Raw genomic sequence first — 16,410 nt, forward strand, 5'->3', positions numbered from 1 at the left:
CAGTTAGAACTTTTGACAAGTCTGTAATGATCTCTAATATTGACTTGTTGGAGATAACATCTTTATTGTGATTTTTTGAGATATTCTCAAAAATTCTATCCCAGTTTTTATTACAAGGAGAAAAGAAAATCACACTGGGTATATGACCGAGCCATCATGGCACCTACATATCCTGTCGAGCCAGGAATCAGGTCAAATATAGTTCAAATCCTGTAGATGATGAATACTGCAAAGAATCTGAGACAAGATCATCAGTAGAAAATACACAATATCAACATGATTAAATAGGAAGATAATATTCTCCATGATATTCAAAGCCTAAAGACAAGATATATCACATTTTTGGGACGGACAACCCAATTAAGTAAAATATGCGTCTCACACTGACAGGATTAACCTAATGACACTTTTTCAATGTACAACCCAAAAAGGAAAGACAAAATCTTTTGTTTTTTTTAATGGAAAGAATTTGAAAAAAATGTTTTGGAAAATATTATAGAGTGGGTGCTTGTCTTTTTTTTTTTTTTTTTTTTTTTTTTAAATATAAATAATATAAAGAGAGAGTCAATTCTTGACTACAATTGGTACTAGGAGTTAGGATCGCATGTAAATCTCGCTTTTTTTTCTTTTTTTTTCTTTTTCTAACTAAGATTGAATTCAAGATAACTCCTACAACTTCAAGTGATACCTCAAACATACTTAAGTATCAACAAGATTTGTTCACCTTGCTTCAAACAAAGGTTTTGAATTATACCAATCCTCATGTCTCAATTGCCCTCACAACAAGAAAAGTCTCATTTAACACATATTTGAAGCATATTATTTGAGGATATTTTTGAAGTGCACTCACACTCACAAGAATTTTCAATGCATGCAACTGTGATACCATATGCTTTGCCCTTATGTAAATCTCCACTAATGTGAGAACATTTGGAGTGAGATCATGTAAGGCATGTCATTGACTTGTAATGTAGGATTAGAGACGGGTAGGGTATTTATTTGGAATAAGGGTGACTTAATTTCATCTTGAGCGTCACACTGAATTCGTGCTTTTGACAATTGATACGCCTTTGACATATGATCCTCTTCGGTGTCCCACTTTTTATTACGACTTCTTTTGAATCCTTATTCGTTGGAGCTTTTCATTTTTTCACCCCTTCATTTCGACTTCTTTTGAGTCCTTTTTTTTGAAGCTTTTCTTTTATTTCACCCCTTTCTTTTGAATTTTTCTCCTCTTTTGTTGGAGTATTTTACTTTCCATCTTTCATTGACCTTGTAGGGTGTTTTTGTCTTTCTTTATTTCTTTCCATCCTTTTTTCTTCTTTTTCTAGAAGTCATTTTTTTTGCTTCCTTGACTTTGGGAGACTTTGTCTCTTTCGCCTTTGGCAACTTCAAATTTGGATCATCTGTTATATTTTGCACATCTTTGGTGCGCTAAAAAAGGTTGGGCCAAAAGAGGGATAGTGCATGTAAGCACTCAAAAGGGGAAGTGGCTAAGATGTGGTTGTCCAAAGAAGGCTCAAAGTGGGAAAACTAGGGATTAATGTCATTTGGTAGTCTTTGAAAGGCACAATCGGGTCAAAAAAGGCCTACAATCCTTTCCCATACCAAACATTACTCAGGATTACGCTTAGAAAAACATTCAGGCCAAGTTCTAAATCAACAGTGCAATGCAATTGAATTTTGATCTAAAAACTTTCCACATCATGCACATGAGAAACCATGAGGTTAATTTTATTCTTATCTTGAATGCCTGCAAGAGAATTTTCAAGCATCACAAAATTACAAATTAGAGGTACCGAAAGAATCTATGGTTTACCAAAAAGTCAGTCCTCTTCATCATATCAAATATTTTTACATGCTCATAACTGCATTGGTCCCAACTGAGCTGAAGACATGACTCTTACAATATGTACACAATATTTTTTTTCCGAAAGAATAAATACCGAACCCAAGAAGGGCTGCCTACATATCTCATCAAGATGAGAATCAGGTGTGCGTAGTTCATGCAGATATTTCTTTGAAAATATGCACAAACTATTTGAATATTTTTTTTTCAATTTAAAAGTATGAATACCGAACCCAAGAAGGGTTGCCTATGCATCTCACCGAGATTAGAATCAGGTTCGCGTAGTTTGTATAGATATGTCTTTGAAAATATGCACAAACTATATTATTATTTTTGAATTTTTTTTTGATTGTATTTTTTTGAAACTCGAAAGATTAAATATCGAACCCAAGAAGGACTGCCTACATATCTCATCGAGATGAGAATCAGGTTCGCGTAGTTCAGATAAGACATAAAATAATTTCAAGATTTAGACAAACTCGGAGCAATTCTTATATCATCTTAACTGTCGATCTTTGCACTGCATGTTAAATGTGGCCTTCGAATTCCTACAGTAACCACTTGTTGTTGTATTCTTTTTGAAAGTCTCATGGCACTGTGTCTTCTCCCAATTATCTACGAGAATCACAAATTGTTATGACCATCCCTGACTGTTGTCGGGGACTATTTTCCTGAAAAAATATGAGAAATGTGTGAGAGCAGGACCAACATGCAAAGTATAAAAAAAATGAGTGCGACCTCATAGTCAAATACTCCCCTGATTTATCTTTTTGACTTGATATTAATGTCCTGTGAAATACAAAGACTTGAATTTTGTGAATCCTCTTGTCCCTTGCAACTTCAGACGAACAATGACTTTCAAATTCTGACATAAATCAACTTCTTGCTTAAAAAGAAGAAAAACTCAGAAGGTAAAAGTGTTAGTTCATGTTTATAATGGTTAATGCAAAATATCACACAAATAATTAAGTAAACACATAAGCACTACTTTGATTGAAGACAAACTCAATTATATCACATAACATACAAATAGTCATTGCGCGTCCTATACAAATATTTGACCTTTTTTTTGGGCCAAGGGTAGACTTAGTGATTTGAAGGATGTATAGCGTCATTTGACAACATTACATTGTCCCCTAAAACACTTAGTACAAATTTTATGAATCAATCAAATAGAATTACAAAATAAGAGAAAAAATAATAATATAAATAATCAATCCCATGCAGGGGCATCATCCTAAACTAAGCCTTCGTGGTCTTTCTTGAACTTCTTGTTATCTTCAAATGCCAACACCTTTTGGGTGGAATGGTAGCTTGTGGAGTTCCTTCTACGACTAGAGTAAGCTATTAAATTAATCTCCCTACCCCGAGTGACAATGAATTGCCAAATGACGTATACATCCTTCAAATTTGAATACATAATTATGATCGTCCATTTAGGCCAGGCCATTTTGAACTCAAGGTAGTCTTTTTAATGGGCCCAACATGCCTTGGGTGTTGGGTCATTTTAGGTCGATGCGCTAAATCAAGGTTTTGGTTTCGTTCTACTCTAGTTGACTAAGAGTGGACTTTATTTGAAGTGAACCGGTTACCCAAGTGGACATCTTGGGCTGGGAAAATTAATGACCGTTGACCATCCAGTGGCCAACTACATTCACCAGGGTACCCCGATAAATAATTTGGATAATGAACGACTGTGGCCCGCATAATCGTCCTTTAAGTATGAAATTTAAAAGGCCAAATGGCGAAATTATGTCATGATGCAATGCCAATATATATACAATTAAACAAATAATGAATAAACAACAAGTAATTATATACAAATATCAACAAAATATACAAGATATAATGAATAACTCCTCAATTTGAAAAAATTAAACTCATAATGGTAAGAACCTGCAAATCCCCAATGGAATCACCATTCTTTTTACACCCCTACTCTATTCAAATACTGCGAAACGTCGCGGTGACTCGAAAAATAATCAATTAATTCAATTTTAAAAAAAAATTAAGAAAAAAAGGAGTTTTATAGGAGTCACCACCTAATTTTAGGAAAAACTAGGAAACCAATTAAAAATGTCTATGAAACCATTAGATTCTAGGTAAGGGGTTCAAGTCAATCCGAAGGGTAGGTGTTAGGCATCCTTTGAAATCCACAATTGTGGCTTTCGACTGAATTCATTTTTTTTCCAAATTGAGAAGGAGATAAAAATAAATATACAAGTAGTTTACACAGATAATAAAATAAACAATAATAAGAAACGACCTAAGTTTGCTTGACTTCAATAATATACAGAATAATAAATAAAATTTATAATTAGAACTCCGTTCGAATAGCTTCAGTGGGAAGCAAATCTGGATACCTGTAAAGACACTTAGTAAAAGTGTTAGTACTAAATAAATATGAACAAAAATAAATGAATTAAATAATAACTAAAAAATAAAAATCTGTCTTATTAACATGGAAGACCTTGGAAATCAATGGTAATTTCTTTATCGGCCAATTTTAACATACAACATATATATACTTTAACTAAATTTCCGTCTTTAAAACAAACATAGAAATAATATAAAAAGGAAGCAACACAATCAATAAAAAAATATAAATAAATACTACAACATCCTAAAACAAAACCAAACAAATTTGTAAAAAATTAGAACTAAAATAGAAAACAATAGTGATATTATTAGAGTTCAAAACCTCAGTTGGTAGTCCTATCTTTTGGATTTCACCGGAGCGAAGCTGTTGTTGTCGTTGTTGGTTGGAGTTTAATGGAACTTGAAGCTCTAGTTCATCGGAATGTGTAGATTTGAACATCTACAAAACAAACAAAATATCGCAAAAGGGGAAAGGGGAGGTGACTAGTGGCATCTTGAGTCTGCTTTGCTTCGGTTCATCAAAGTTTGAAACTCCTCACTGGAGTTACTGCTGGTGAGTCGAGAGTTTAGCTCGCTGGAACTTGGAAAAGAGGGGAAATTGGGTTTTGTTCGGGTTCCAGGGTTTCAGCCGGAGATCTGGTTGTGATTTTTGAGCTCGATGGCTTGTTGGTTTGAAGCGGGTATTTGGATGTTGTCAAAGTGGCGGATGATGGTTGTTTTGTGGTGGGTTGTTTGCTGGAAAAGATGAAAAACGAGTGAGGTTTTGGGTAGTGAGCTTTGAGCTCGATTGTGTGGTGGTTACTTATGGTTTCATAGTTGTAGGTGGCTGGACAGTGGTGGCATTTGGTGGCATGGAGAAAGTGGTGGTTTGCTACTGATTTGGTTTTTCGGTGTTTTAGGAGGTTGTTTTCGGTGGGGTTCGGGTTGGGGTCACTGGTGGCTTTTGGAGGTCGTCGGCACTTTGCTGGTTGTTCACCGAGATGGGGACTGGTGTTTCGCTGGTTCTTAGAGTTCACCAGAACTCGAAGATCGCCGTGGTGGGTTGTTTCTGGTTTGTTGGTCGAAAAACATGGAAAAATGGGGTCGTTTTGGTCTGTTGTTCGCTGCAAAAAGTAGAAGAGTAGCTTTGGGATTTTGGGTTTAGTTCGATGACTTTTCATTGGAAAAAATCGAATAGGGAACATGTCAGAGCAACTGGGGTCTTTTGGGTGGTGGTGGCTCGTCGAAAAATGCTCCGGTGAGGGTGATTGCCGGAAAAGGCAATGAACAGTAAAGAAACCCTAAAAATTTGAAAATTATTAAACCTTATCTCAAATATTTTATCCTCCCTTTGCTTTTGACCTAATAATTTCTTAAATAGGCAATTGTAATATAATGGGCTTGAAATTGTGGCCCAAATTCATTGATCAATCTGTGTATGCTAATCTTATCCATATTTGAATGAATTTCTGGAATGTGCAAAATATCAAGATAAATATTAACAAATGTAACAAATAAAATGAATATTAAAATTTGTATTGAACGTAACTAGTGACATGTAAAAATTGCAATTAAAAATTAACTGATAAAAAATCATAAATTTTGATAAATAAGTATCGATAAACTTATTTTAAAATTATAAAAAAATTATTTTGAACTATTAAATAAATAAAACTTAAAAAGTTTGAATTTTGAAAATGTTAGGCCAAAATTGGGTGTCAACACCCTTCATATCCGTTTGGATCAAAATTATCATGTTGTTTGGTTTGCTGAAGTATGGATATGCCTATTTAGTTTCTTTCTTCGTTCTTTTCTTTGACTGTTATTAATCTTCTCGTGCATTTTTGGAAGGTTTAAAACTATTTATCGATTAGTTCATCTTCTTGTGTTTATCTGACTATGTTCATAAAATCAGTTAAGTCGGTTTGACGTGTCTTAATTTGATTTTGTTATGAATCAATATCTTCTTCAGTCCATGGTTCTGTTAGTTTCCCCTTCTCCCCGAGTTTGATTTCTGACTGTTTTCAGCATGTCTACATCTGGATTTTCTTTGCGCTTAGCATGTCCTGGTGGACTGTCTCAATGTCTTATTTTGTTTAAGTTTCGATTCAATGGTTCCTTTCTTTATGATTTGTTTTCTTCCCTTCGGGTTTGATGTCAAATTATTTGTTGTCTTAATGACTATGTGTTGAACATCTGATCTAGTTTGTCAAAAATAAAGCATGTTTACCCTTTGTCATTGATTTGTTTGTTTGACTTGTTCATGTTTAAGGTATACAATTTCTCTAATATTAAATAGATTTGTTGATACCTCTCTGGCTTCTTTGATTGTACAAGAGCATGATATTCATCTTTGCCTCATCGTTTGAAACCTCACTGTATGTTAGAAAGAAGGGGTCGTTTATTTGTATTGCTCTGTTGTGATATATTAGTGTTTGTTTATCATGATTTATTCTCTTGAAATTTCAGTTTTTCTTTTAATCTCACATGTTTCCATTTTGGAGCTTAGTGATGTTGATTCATGCTTTGGCCATTTGCTCTCTGTTATGCACTATTAATAGAATATATTAGCTCTTTAATGCTAATTATTGCCTTACTATTTGGTATGAATGGTTGTCCAAAATCATATGGTTACTAGTTGATTATGGTTTGAAAACTTTAGATCAGGTATTGATTCATTTATTACTAGAGCTTTAAGTCTGCTTAATTTTGACTATAGTTTTTAGTAGTTTAAGGTCATCGAAGTATCATTTGTATTGATTTAAAGGCTCATGTGATATGCTTTGTCGTTTATTTATAGTGTTTGAATTAAAGTGCAGTAGTATATGAGTTCAATTTATACGACTCCTTTTTACATTAAATCAATGATCTTCACTTACTTATTTCTGTTTTGTGTTACGTGTGAAATCTGTCCGAGTTCACTATGAACTCCTATCACCCTTCCCTTGCATTTTGAGAGAGCCAGAAAGGCTCAAATACCACCTTTATCGAGTTTGCCAGCCGTAAAAATCGAAGAGATCCCCCGAAAGATTGATAGACGGAGTTACAACTAATATACAAAGATATACATCTATATACACTAAGGGGTCGTTTGGTAGGCCTCATTAAAATAAATAGTCCATGTATTATATATGGTATTATGTAGTCCATGGATTAGTTATACCTCCTACATGGTATTATATGATGTATTACTAATACCTTCCAGTTGGAGGTATTAGTAATACATGAGATATAATACCATGGGATAAGTTTATTAAAGACAAAAATATCCCTCAAATCATTTTAATTATTTTGTTCATTTTCTTGATTTAATTATTTTAATTATTTTCTAGTAAATTTATTTAAATAAATTAGCTTACAAATTATTTAGAGAGAGTTGTTTGTTACTAAATAAATCCAATACAAATTAATACAATATTTGAAATGTGAGTTGTTACTATATGTTTGTGCGGTTTTCTAATTATTTGTATTTTGAACAATTTATAAAATTGAATACATATTAAAATTACAACTTGCAATTTTTATGTGAAAATGTAGATGGTTTATTCAATTTTACTATTGTTTACCATGTTTTCAATTTTTAAAGTTGACAGTTTATCTTCTTTTTTTTTAAAATTGAAAAATTGACATTTTGTAAGTGATCAATTTGCTAAGATGACAATTATTTATCCTCAACTAATTTAAATGAAAAAAGACAAATAATATTGTCCGACAATTATTTACCTTAACCCAATTGCATAATAATTCAAGGGTATAATTGAAAAGAAGTTTTTTTATAAAGGTTTAATCCAAACACAAGATGAAGTGGGAAACAATGAACTAAACACTTGGTAAAATTAAGGGAAAATTAGCAATTAAGTCATAATACCTAATATAATTAGTTAAAATAACAACACTTTAAAAAATTTATTTAAAATGGCAGAATGACAATATCTTTATAAAATAATATGTATTCAAATTTTAGTATTTTAAAATAATTTTATTTATGGAAAGAGTCTATATTGGACCAAATTATATACCAATAACCGTTTAAAGTGATAAAAATAAAATTAAACCAACACCATTAACCTTTTTTCATCACCATTCACGTTTCTTCCCCAACTTTCACGTTTCTTCCCCACCTTTCATGTTTCAAGTTTATCTTTCTTCAATGTGCTAAATTGTTGTTCATCAAGAAATTTTCTTTATTGTTAAACGAAATCTCTTTATTAATTCAAGCAGATTTCTCGGTTGGCAAGGTAATTTCAATTATCCATTTCGATTAGTTATTTAGATTTCTTTTGATTTGTTTTCAATATCACCGTTTATGGTTTATATTTCGCATTGTACATATTACGGATTTTCCATCAATTTTTTCGATTTTTATGCAAGTTTGTTTACATATTCATCTAATACTTATGTATTTCAATTAGTTATTTAGATTTGTTTTCAATATCACCGTTTATGATTTATATTTCGCATTGTACATATTACGGATTTTCCGTTAATTTTTTCGATTTTTATGCAAGTTTGTTTACATATTTGATGTAAAATTTATGTATTTTAGATTTTTAGTCGAATAAACAATTTTTTTTTCCGATTTTTTTCTGATTTCTTTTTAATATTTTAGATTTATTAGAATCTACAAATTCATTCATATGTTTATTTTGTTTGATTTTTAATACATTTATATTTTCTTTTAGGATTTTAGATTTGGGGAAAGCATATGTCTGTCTACAATGTCTTAATCAACAGTTTATTTGTGTATTCATTCTATCTATATATCAACAAGTTTTACATTTTTTGTTTTTTACATTGTATTTCAATCTCAATTAGTATACCAACATGTTTGTATTTCTTTCTTAATTTGTATTCATCCTAACTGTATGCTAACAATTTTGTATTTTATTGGGTATTCATTCTGTATATCAATCTCAATTTATATGTGAACAAGTTTGTATTTCTCTTTTGTTTTGTATTCAACCTAATTGTATACCAACAAGTTTTGTATTTTATGTGCCGACTTTACCCTTCAAAGTCACTTTGTATTTCAAATGAAGAGAGTAAATAATTTATTTTGTATTCACACCTTTATATCCAATCTCACTTTTGTATTCATATATTGTTGTATTCAACATATAGTTCATGATCCATTAGTTTGTATTTTACCTTTCAAAGTAACTTTGTATTTCAAATGAAGAGAGTATTTCTTTTGTATTCACAACTTTATATTCAATCTCACTTTGTATTTTCATCTCACTTTTGTATTCATATATTGTTGTATTCAACATATAGTTCATGATCGATTAGTTACGCATTAACTTAATGGGATACAAATTATTGTATGCATTCAAATAGAAAAAATAGCTACTAAACTAAAAAAAAAATCAATTTCATTCGTTATACATCATAATTTGGATACAAACGTCCGAAAAAAAAGCTATAAATCCCAATGCATACAAAGATACCTGATTGTTTTTTGATTGTTCACTGGATGCGATAAATTTATAGTTGTCAATTTTGAAAACTTTTGTTTCAAAAATATGTCGTATTCAACTTGAAGAAGCTTTGAAAGTTATCAGGTGAATGATTCGCAAGACAAACTAAATTATTTTAATTTTTTTTTGATGTTCTTAAGAAGAAAGCAAAAAAAGGCTCGACGGAAAGATGGCTATTTATGCTCTTTTCAAAACGTAACTGATTTGTATTTAAAATCTTTTTACCTTTTTTGAATTTTTTTGTTCCATATTTTCTTTGTTTTGTTATTAATTATTTGTTTTCTTTCAAATTAATCAAAATAAAATAAATACATAACTAATCCCTTAACAAACTAAAATAATGACATTTTTAATAAATAATAAAACTGTTGCTAAGGAGTCCCACTAAAAGCTAAAATATTGCTGTTTTGAAAATTTTCCCTAAAATTAATCCTTGCATTACAAAAGCCCACCTTTATTTTCAGAGCCGTATTTTGTTACTTTTGGTCCTAAACCCCTTCATTTGAATTTTTATTGCCTTGATAGTTCTTAGGACAAGTGAAAATTTGGGCCTAAAGCCCAATGAAAAGATCAATTTTTTTTGTGGTAGACTAGGACATGTATAAGTGATTTAAATGGGCCAAAGACCCATAATGAAATTAGGCCCAAGTGCTAGCTCAGGCGCAGAAAACCAGACTTGGGCCCAAAGCCCTCTCTCTCTCTCTCTCTCTTTATTTTATATGTTTTCGCATTTGTTTAATTATTTAATTGTAAGGTTCTTCCTTAATTTAATTCCCCAAAATATGAATCAACCATAACTGTTAAAAGCAAATAAGTATATTTTATTTTACTTGAATTTAAAACATCTAGTATTTTCTACTTTAAGTAACATCCTTATTTCTGTCCCCCCTAAGAAAAAAAAAATGAGTTCAAAAGTTGTTTACTTACTCTATTTATTCAAGTATGCGTATTTTCTTAAAATCGTTTAGCCAAATAATTAATTATCGGATAACCGCGAGTTAACAAATGTTTTAGATGCCTTTAAAACCTTCATAAAACATTAATATGAACCCTGAACCCCTCCTTTTAATATTTTCATTAGATTTTCTATTTTAAATCTTTTGAAAAATAGTTTTCTTAATTTTTCTTTTAAAAATTAAGTGGCAACTCTATAAACCTCGTTTCTCTTTTTTAAATAAAATAACTACAACCCAACTAAACAATACTAACCAAAGGACAAACATTTAAAGATGTGGAAACATGTTTAAATAATCAATTTAAAAGTTGAGTTTCCATAAACTCTGTAAGTTATTAAAAACAAATATAAACAAGCAGTGATTCAACCTCTAAAACCTGAAAGTCATTGTACCAAAACTTCTAACTAAACTGTCTAAGATAAGGGGATGCAACCCCAAAATAACATAACACAAAGTAAAGAGCATGAAAGATCTAAGTTTGAAAGAAATAGACTAAGATCCTAGATGAATCCATGGTAACCTGAAGGAACTGATTCACGCTTGAACTCTACAAGTCAGTGATCTCCTAGTTGAGGTCTCTCAACAACCGCTTGAAGATGCCCTATATTCAAAAAAGAAAGAGCAAGTGCAGTATTAGTACACAAACAACGGTGTACTGGTAGGATCACGCGACGTTTCCAATAAGTGAGACATACACAAGTAACTACAACATAGTAACCAACACATATACATAAAGAATAACAATTTACCAGTTCATGCTCAATATATCGGTTTTACAGTATCAATCTCAAATGCAACAATCAATGATGGTTCTCTCATGGAACCCACACTTAAACTGTTAGTGTATCAGAACGTGACACTTGATCCAATATGTGTTAAAACGTGACACCCGATCCAATCAACCACATTCACAAACACAATCAGTACCATAATGAATGATTTATACACTAGTATCATACAATCAGGTAACAGGTTCATCGTATGCTACAGAATCACAAATAGTCATTTCATTAGATTCATTTCATCTTTCCCTATTTACATACATGCATGAATACAATGGATCAGTTAGCAGGCATATATAACACATATGAGAAATCAAACCATCACCTACCTATATGATGAGTCCACGATTTGGACTCATAAAGAGCTTTATTTGGATAGATTTTGTGTTCTCAAATGCTTGTTTTATGTCAATAACTGATGTAAAGTTCTTGATTTTCAGGATTCTGGATGAAAGAGCAAAGCATGGACACTAAGTTTCAAAAGGAACAAAGCGAGCTGAAAGAACGAAGAAATAAAGGCCTGGTGATCGCCGAGTCCCTTTGGCGAGTCGCCTAATGGCCTTCTTACCTCTTAAAGTTCCAGTGTGCCAAGCCCTGAAGGAGAAAATCAATTTGGCGAGAGAAAGGAGCAGTCGGCGATTGGTTCTGCGATGCAGTATCGGATAGCCCAAAGTTATAGGACGCGAGGATGCTGAAGTCAAAGGAAGAAAGGCGATGAAATGAGTCAAAGGGCGGATCACCGACCCGATCGGCGAGCCCGACTTACTGCGCTGAATGGACCTTTGCAGCATATTTTTGATGACTATAAATACATTTTCAAATATTAAGTTTAGGAGCTTTTTCATTATCAAGTATTTTTACTTTTAGAATTTTTGAGTTTGGAACTCTAAGTATTGAGAGAAAACATTTTCCTTAGCTTTGAAGATTTGAAGTTTTCCATTTTTGAGAAATTGGAAGTGAGTCTTCGAGATTCTTCAACTTGGACCTTTGTAAAGAAGAAATTAATCTTACCCAGTTGATGGAAACACAATTTGGTAATGATTTCTATCTTTTTATGATGTCTAGCTAAAACCCAATTCCTGGGGTGTGATTATGTTGTTACAAGTTGATTTAGCCTGTGGGTATTGCTAACTGTTAGTTTAAATGATGTTTAAATGTGATTTCAATCAGTAATTGTGCAATTTAAAGGGTTGTAGTTGCAAATACAACTCTACCTTCATGTTTTTGGCTTGCTCGAGAGAGAGATTTTAAAACCCAGATTACTGAATTGATGGTCTGTGGGTATTGAGTTGTCATAGATTCAGCTTGAGAGAGTGAATCCTAAACCCTTCTCCGCACATTCAGCTCGAGAGAGTGAATGAACTAAAGCGTATGCTGTTCTTATTTGCATGCTTGTTGGTGTTTGAGAGAAATCAACTTGATTCAGGGTAAATTGTTCGAGAGAAAGTTTATCCCTACTAAAGTCTAGCTTATTCAATGATTTACATCTATTTACTAACAGTTGCAATCACCCACATGTCTACCTTAGCATATAATCTAATCACATCCTAAGAACCCGTCTCAATATTGTTACTTTCGTGTTGTTTGCTGCTGTTGTAGTTGATAATTACAATAAAAAAAACCCTGTTATTTGACACTCGTGTCTTCCCCTGATTTACATTATGTTTTTATTCATAAATGTCTATTTCTATGACTGATTTGAAATTATTCACATTTGATTGCTGAATCTTGACCACGTACCACTCTTTGTGGGAACGATCCCAACCCAATTGGTTAGGTTATATACTGACTAATGATCGTTAACTCTTAGAACTGGATTAAGTGTCTTTGATAACGTTATTCGATCAAAATAGCGCTGCTACCGGGGAATGGTGTTGGTTAAGCTTCTTTAGTTAAGTTGAATTTTGTTCTTTTTAGTTATAGCTGAATCTACTTACTTTTAGTTTTGGTTTTCGTGTTGCTTGTTGAGCAGAGAAAAAGAGCATGTCTTGTTGCCCCAGTGACCAAATGGACCACTATTCTTTGAGAATGATGATTCTTAGGGATAACATCCTAAGTTTCAAGCAATTGGAGGGTGAGTCAATCCATGAGTTGTGGCTGAGATTTAAGTCTCTCTTGCTGCAATGCCCAGCTCATGGAATCTCAAACAACATGCTACTGGACTCCTTCTATAGAGGCCTTGGTCCGGTGAACAGGGTAGTGGCTGACCAAATTTCTTCAGGTGGTCTCACACGACTACTATATGCAATAGTAGCCCAACTCCTTGATCATATGGTCAAGACAAACAAAGAGATTGAGAAGGACCAGGTCATGGCCACACTGTTGACTCAGCTGGATCTAGTGGCCTAAAAGATCATGGAAATGGAAGCACCGAACAAAAACAAAGACCGGTACATTCCCCTTCACGAGTGTATAAATCCCAAGATGTACGAGGGTGGACAATTAGAAGAGATACTCTCACTCATTTTCATAAAGTCAAAGAACACAACAAAGTGTTGAATGAAATAAAAGAGAATGTCTCACTGCTGAATCAGATGGCTGCTTCCCAGTCCATATCTATTCAGCTGCTGGAGACCCAAATGGGTCATGTGTTGTCTTGTCTCTACCCCATAAACCAAAATTGAGTGTCGACTTGTATCTTGTCACGACGTTAAATAAGACGCTTCTTGGGAGGCAACCTAAGGTCTTATTTGCTTTCTTTTTGTTTTTGTGAAATAATGGTGTGTTGATTGTGCAGAAAAAAATGTGGAAAGTGTTTGAAAAGTGCAGGTTGGCGAGCCAAAAGTCCAGTCGGTGAATTGCCGAAGAGGTCGGTGAGCTCGACTCAGACGATTGTTGGGCTCAAAAAACTCTAGGGGTTGAGCCTGTAAAACTTGGCGAGCCCAGGAGCATATTGACGAGTCGTCAATCAGTTCGGCGAGCTTAAATTTGTCCGCAATTTGGACCCCCACAATAACTAGAGGTCCTGTAAAACTTGGTGAGGTAAGTTCTCACTCGGCGTGTCACCGAGTGGGTCAATGAGCTGTACTAATGTCACTGAATGGGCGAGAACTGGACGATTTTTAAAGGCCAAAGGTTTAAACTTTCAAACTTCTTCACATTCCCTCACTTTTGAACTTCCCAAACTCACACCCGCACAATATTTTCCATATTTTTGCACTTTATCGTGTTTCTAGTCATCAATTATTGTTCGGAGTTGGATTTCATTGCCGCCTAGCTTTACAATTTGATTATTCGGCTTAAAAGGTTGGTTTTCGAACCCCGAATTCGTTCTTTTAGAAATTTGTACTCATTTGCAATGATTTTAATCTTAGTAATGTGTGTTGGGACTCTCTGATCGTAATTGTATATGTGTGTGCCTGTTTTAATTTGAATATCATGCACGTAATGGTTATATTGATTAATTCCTGAGATTTTGTATCTTAAAATTGATTAAAATTATGGGGTTGTGCTTGCATGTTGTTGGGTCTAGTTGGGTGAAGTCTAAGTAACCCGCATTTGTGCCAAATGACGTAATTTGCCCGTTGATAAAGCGGTTGGCGTCATTCTTAAGGACAAAAGTCGTCAAATGGCCAAATTTGGCTAACTGAGAGAAGTCTGAGTATCCTGGGGTAATGGGTAGTATAGGTCTTGGTTTAATTGTACATGTGCATGGTTGGATTTTGTTTTCGGGGGTTGTGGGGTTGAATTTGGGAAGTTAGGTTGAAAGTAGGCACGTTGGGTCGTTTGGCGAGCTGGGTCAAGCTCGTCGAACCACTCGGCGGTTCACCGAATCACCCCTTAAGGCCTTTAATTTCTTGCTTAATCTTGAGTTTGGTTCTGTTAATTTCGGCGAGAAGCCTGAGTTCGCCGAGTGCACTCGCCAAAAGTCCTTCTTGATTGCCTTTTCTGCGCCACTAACCCCTAAAATGCACTGTTATTTTCGGCGCGATAGTCCTTGCTTGCCAAATGCTATCGGCGATTCGCCGAAAGGCCCTTACCATCGCCGACATGCCAAAATTTTCTGGGATTTTTGCGCCAATCCTTTCGGTGAGCCCGATTCAGCTTGCCAAAGCGATTCGATGACTCGCTGATCGGTTCGGTGAGTCTTTCTGCAACTCTTCTCTTATGTGCTTTTGCTTGTAGTACTTCTAACTTTTCCTGATGTTTTGCAGACATGGCAAGGAAAAACATCGACATGCCACCCTACAAATGAGCATGTGGTATTGTGATAAATGGATAAATGAAGGGGGAGCGAATCCTCCCAAAAAGTGAAGAACAGAGCCTCCAACGGGAGGTCAGAGCAAAGGCAAGAGGCCCACATCTGAAAGAGTGGTTGCTGACTCTCGGGCTACTTTATTTGAGCTTGAGGATGACCAGCCATTACAATCTTGGAGGGCTAGATCCGTGCTAGATCTCACCCTGACTCAGCTAGAGTCCGTTCAGCTTCTACCCCAGTAGATTTAGTGCTAGCTCCAGCACCCCCTGCGACTCCAATGCCACCAGTAGTCCCTCCTCCTAGGCTTCTCAATAGACTAAAAGTTGATGGGTTGCGGACTATTCTTTAGGAGAAGTTGGTATCTACAGAAGGCCTTGGGGGCAGATACTCAAGAGTATTGGAGACACTCTAGTACCATCGTTTTGGGCAGTTTACCAGGCCTCGGGGTCCATACATCCCTTTATGGGTCTAGATGTTTTACTCAGCATATGGTGATCTGGTTCCTAAAAGCAAGAAGAAAGCCAGTGAGTTGGTGGGGTCCATTATGGTATGGGGGACAGTAGTGCATTGTAGCCGTAATCACATCAATGTGGTACTTGACAGGGGTCAGACTTTGACTACCCATATCTGGCTACCTCTACAATATCATTAGATGACATCAAGGGCTAGCTGGCTCCCCTCATCTCTGACACCATCTCGAGGTGGATTGAGGCAGAAGTCCCGATCGAGAAGAGGGACTTGAGTGTAGTTGCGCGATATAGGCTTGGATTCATCAGCAGCTCAGTTATGC

This window comes from Solanum verrucosum, unplaced genomic scaffold (assembly GCF_900185275.1).
Source record: "Solanum verrucosum unplaced genomic scaffold, falcon-dt-bn FXZP01000251.1, whole genome shotgun sequence".
In the NCBI taxonomy this organism is placed as follows: domain Eukaryota; kingdom Viridiplantae; phylum Streptophyta; class Magnoliopsida; order Solanales; family Solanaceae; genus Solanum; species Solanum verrucosum.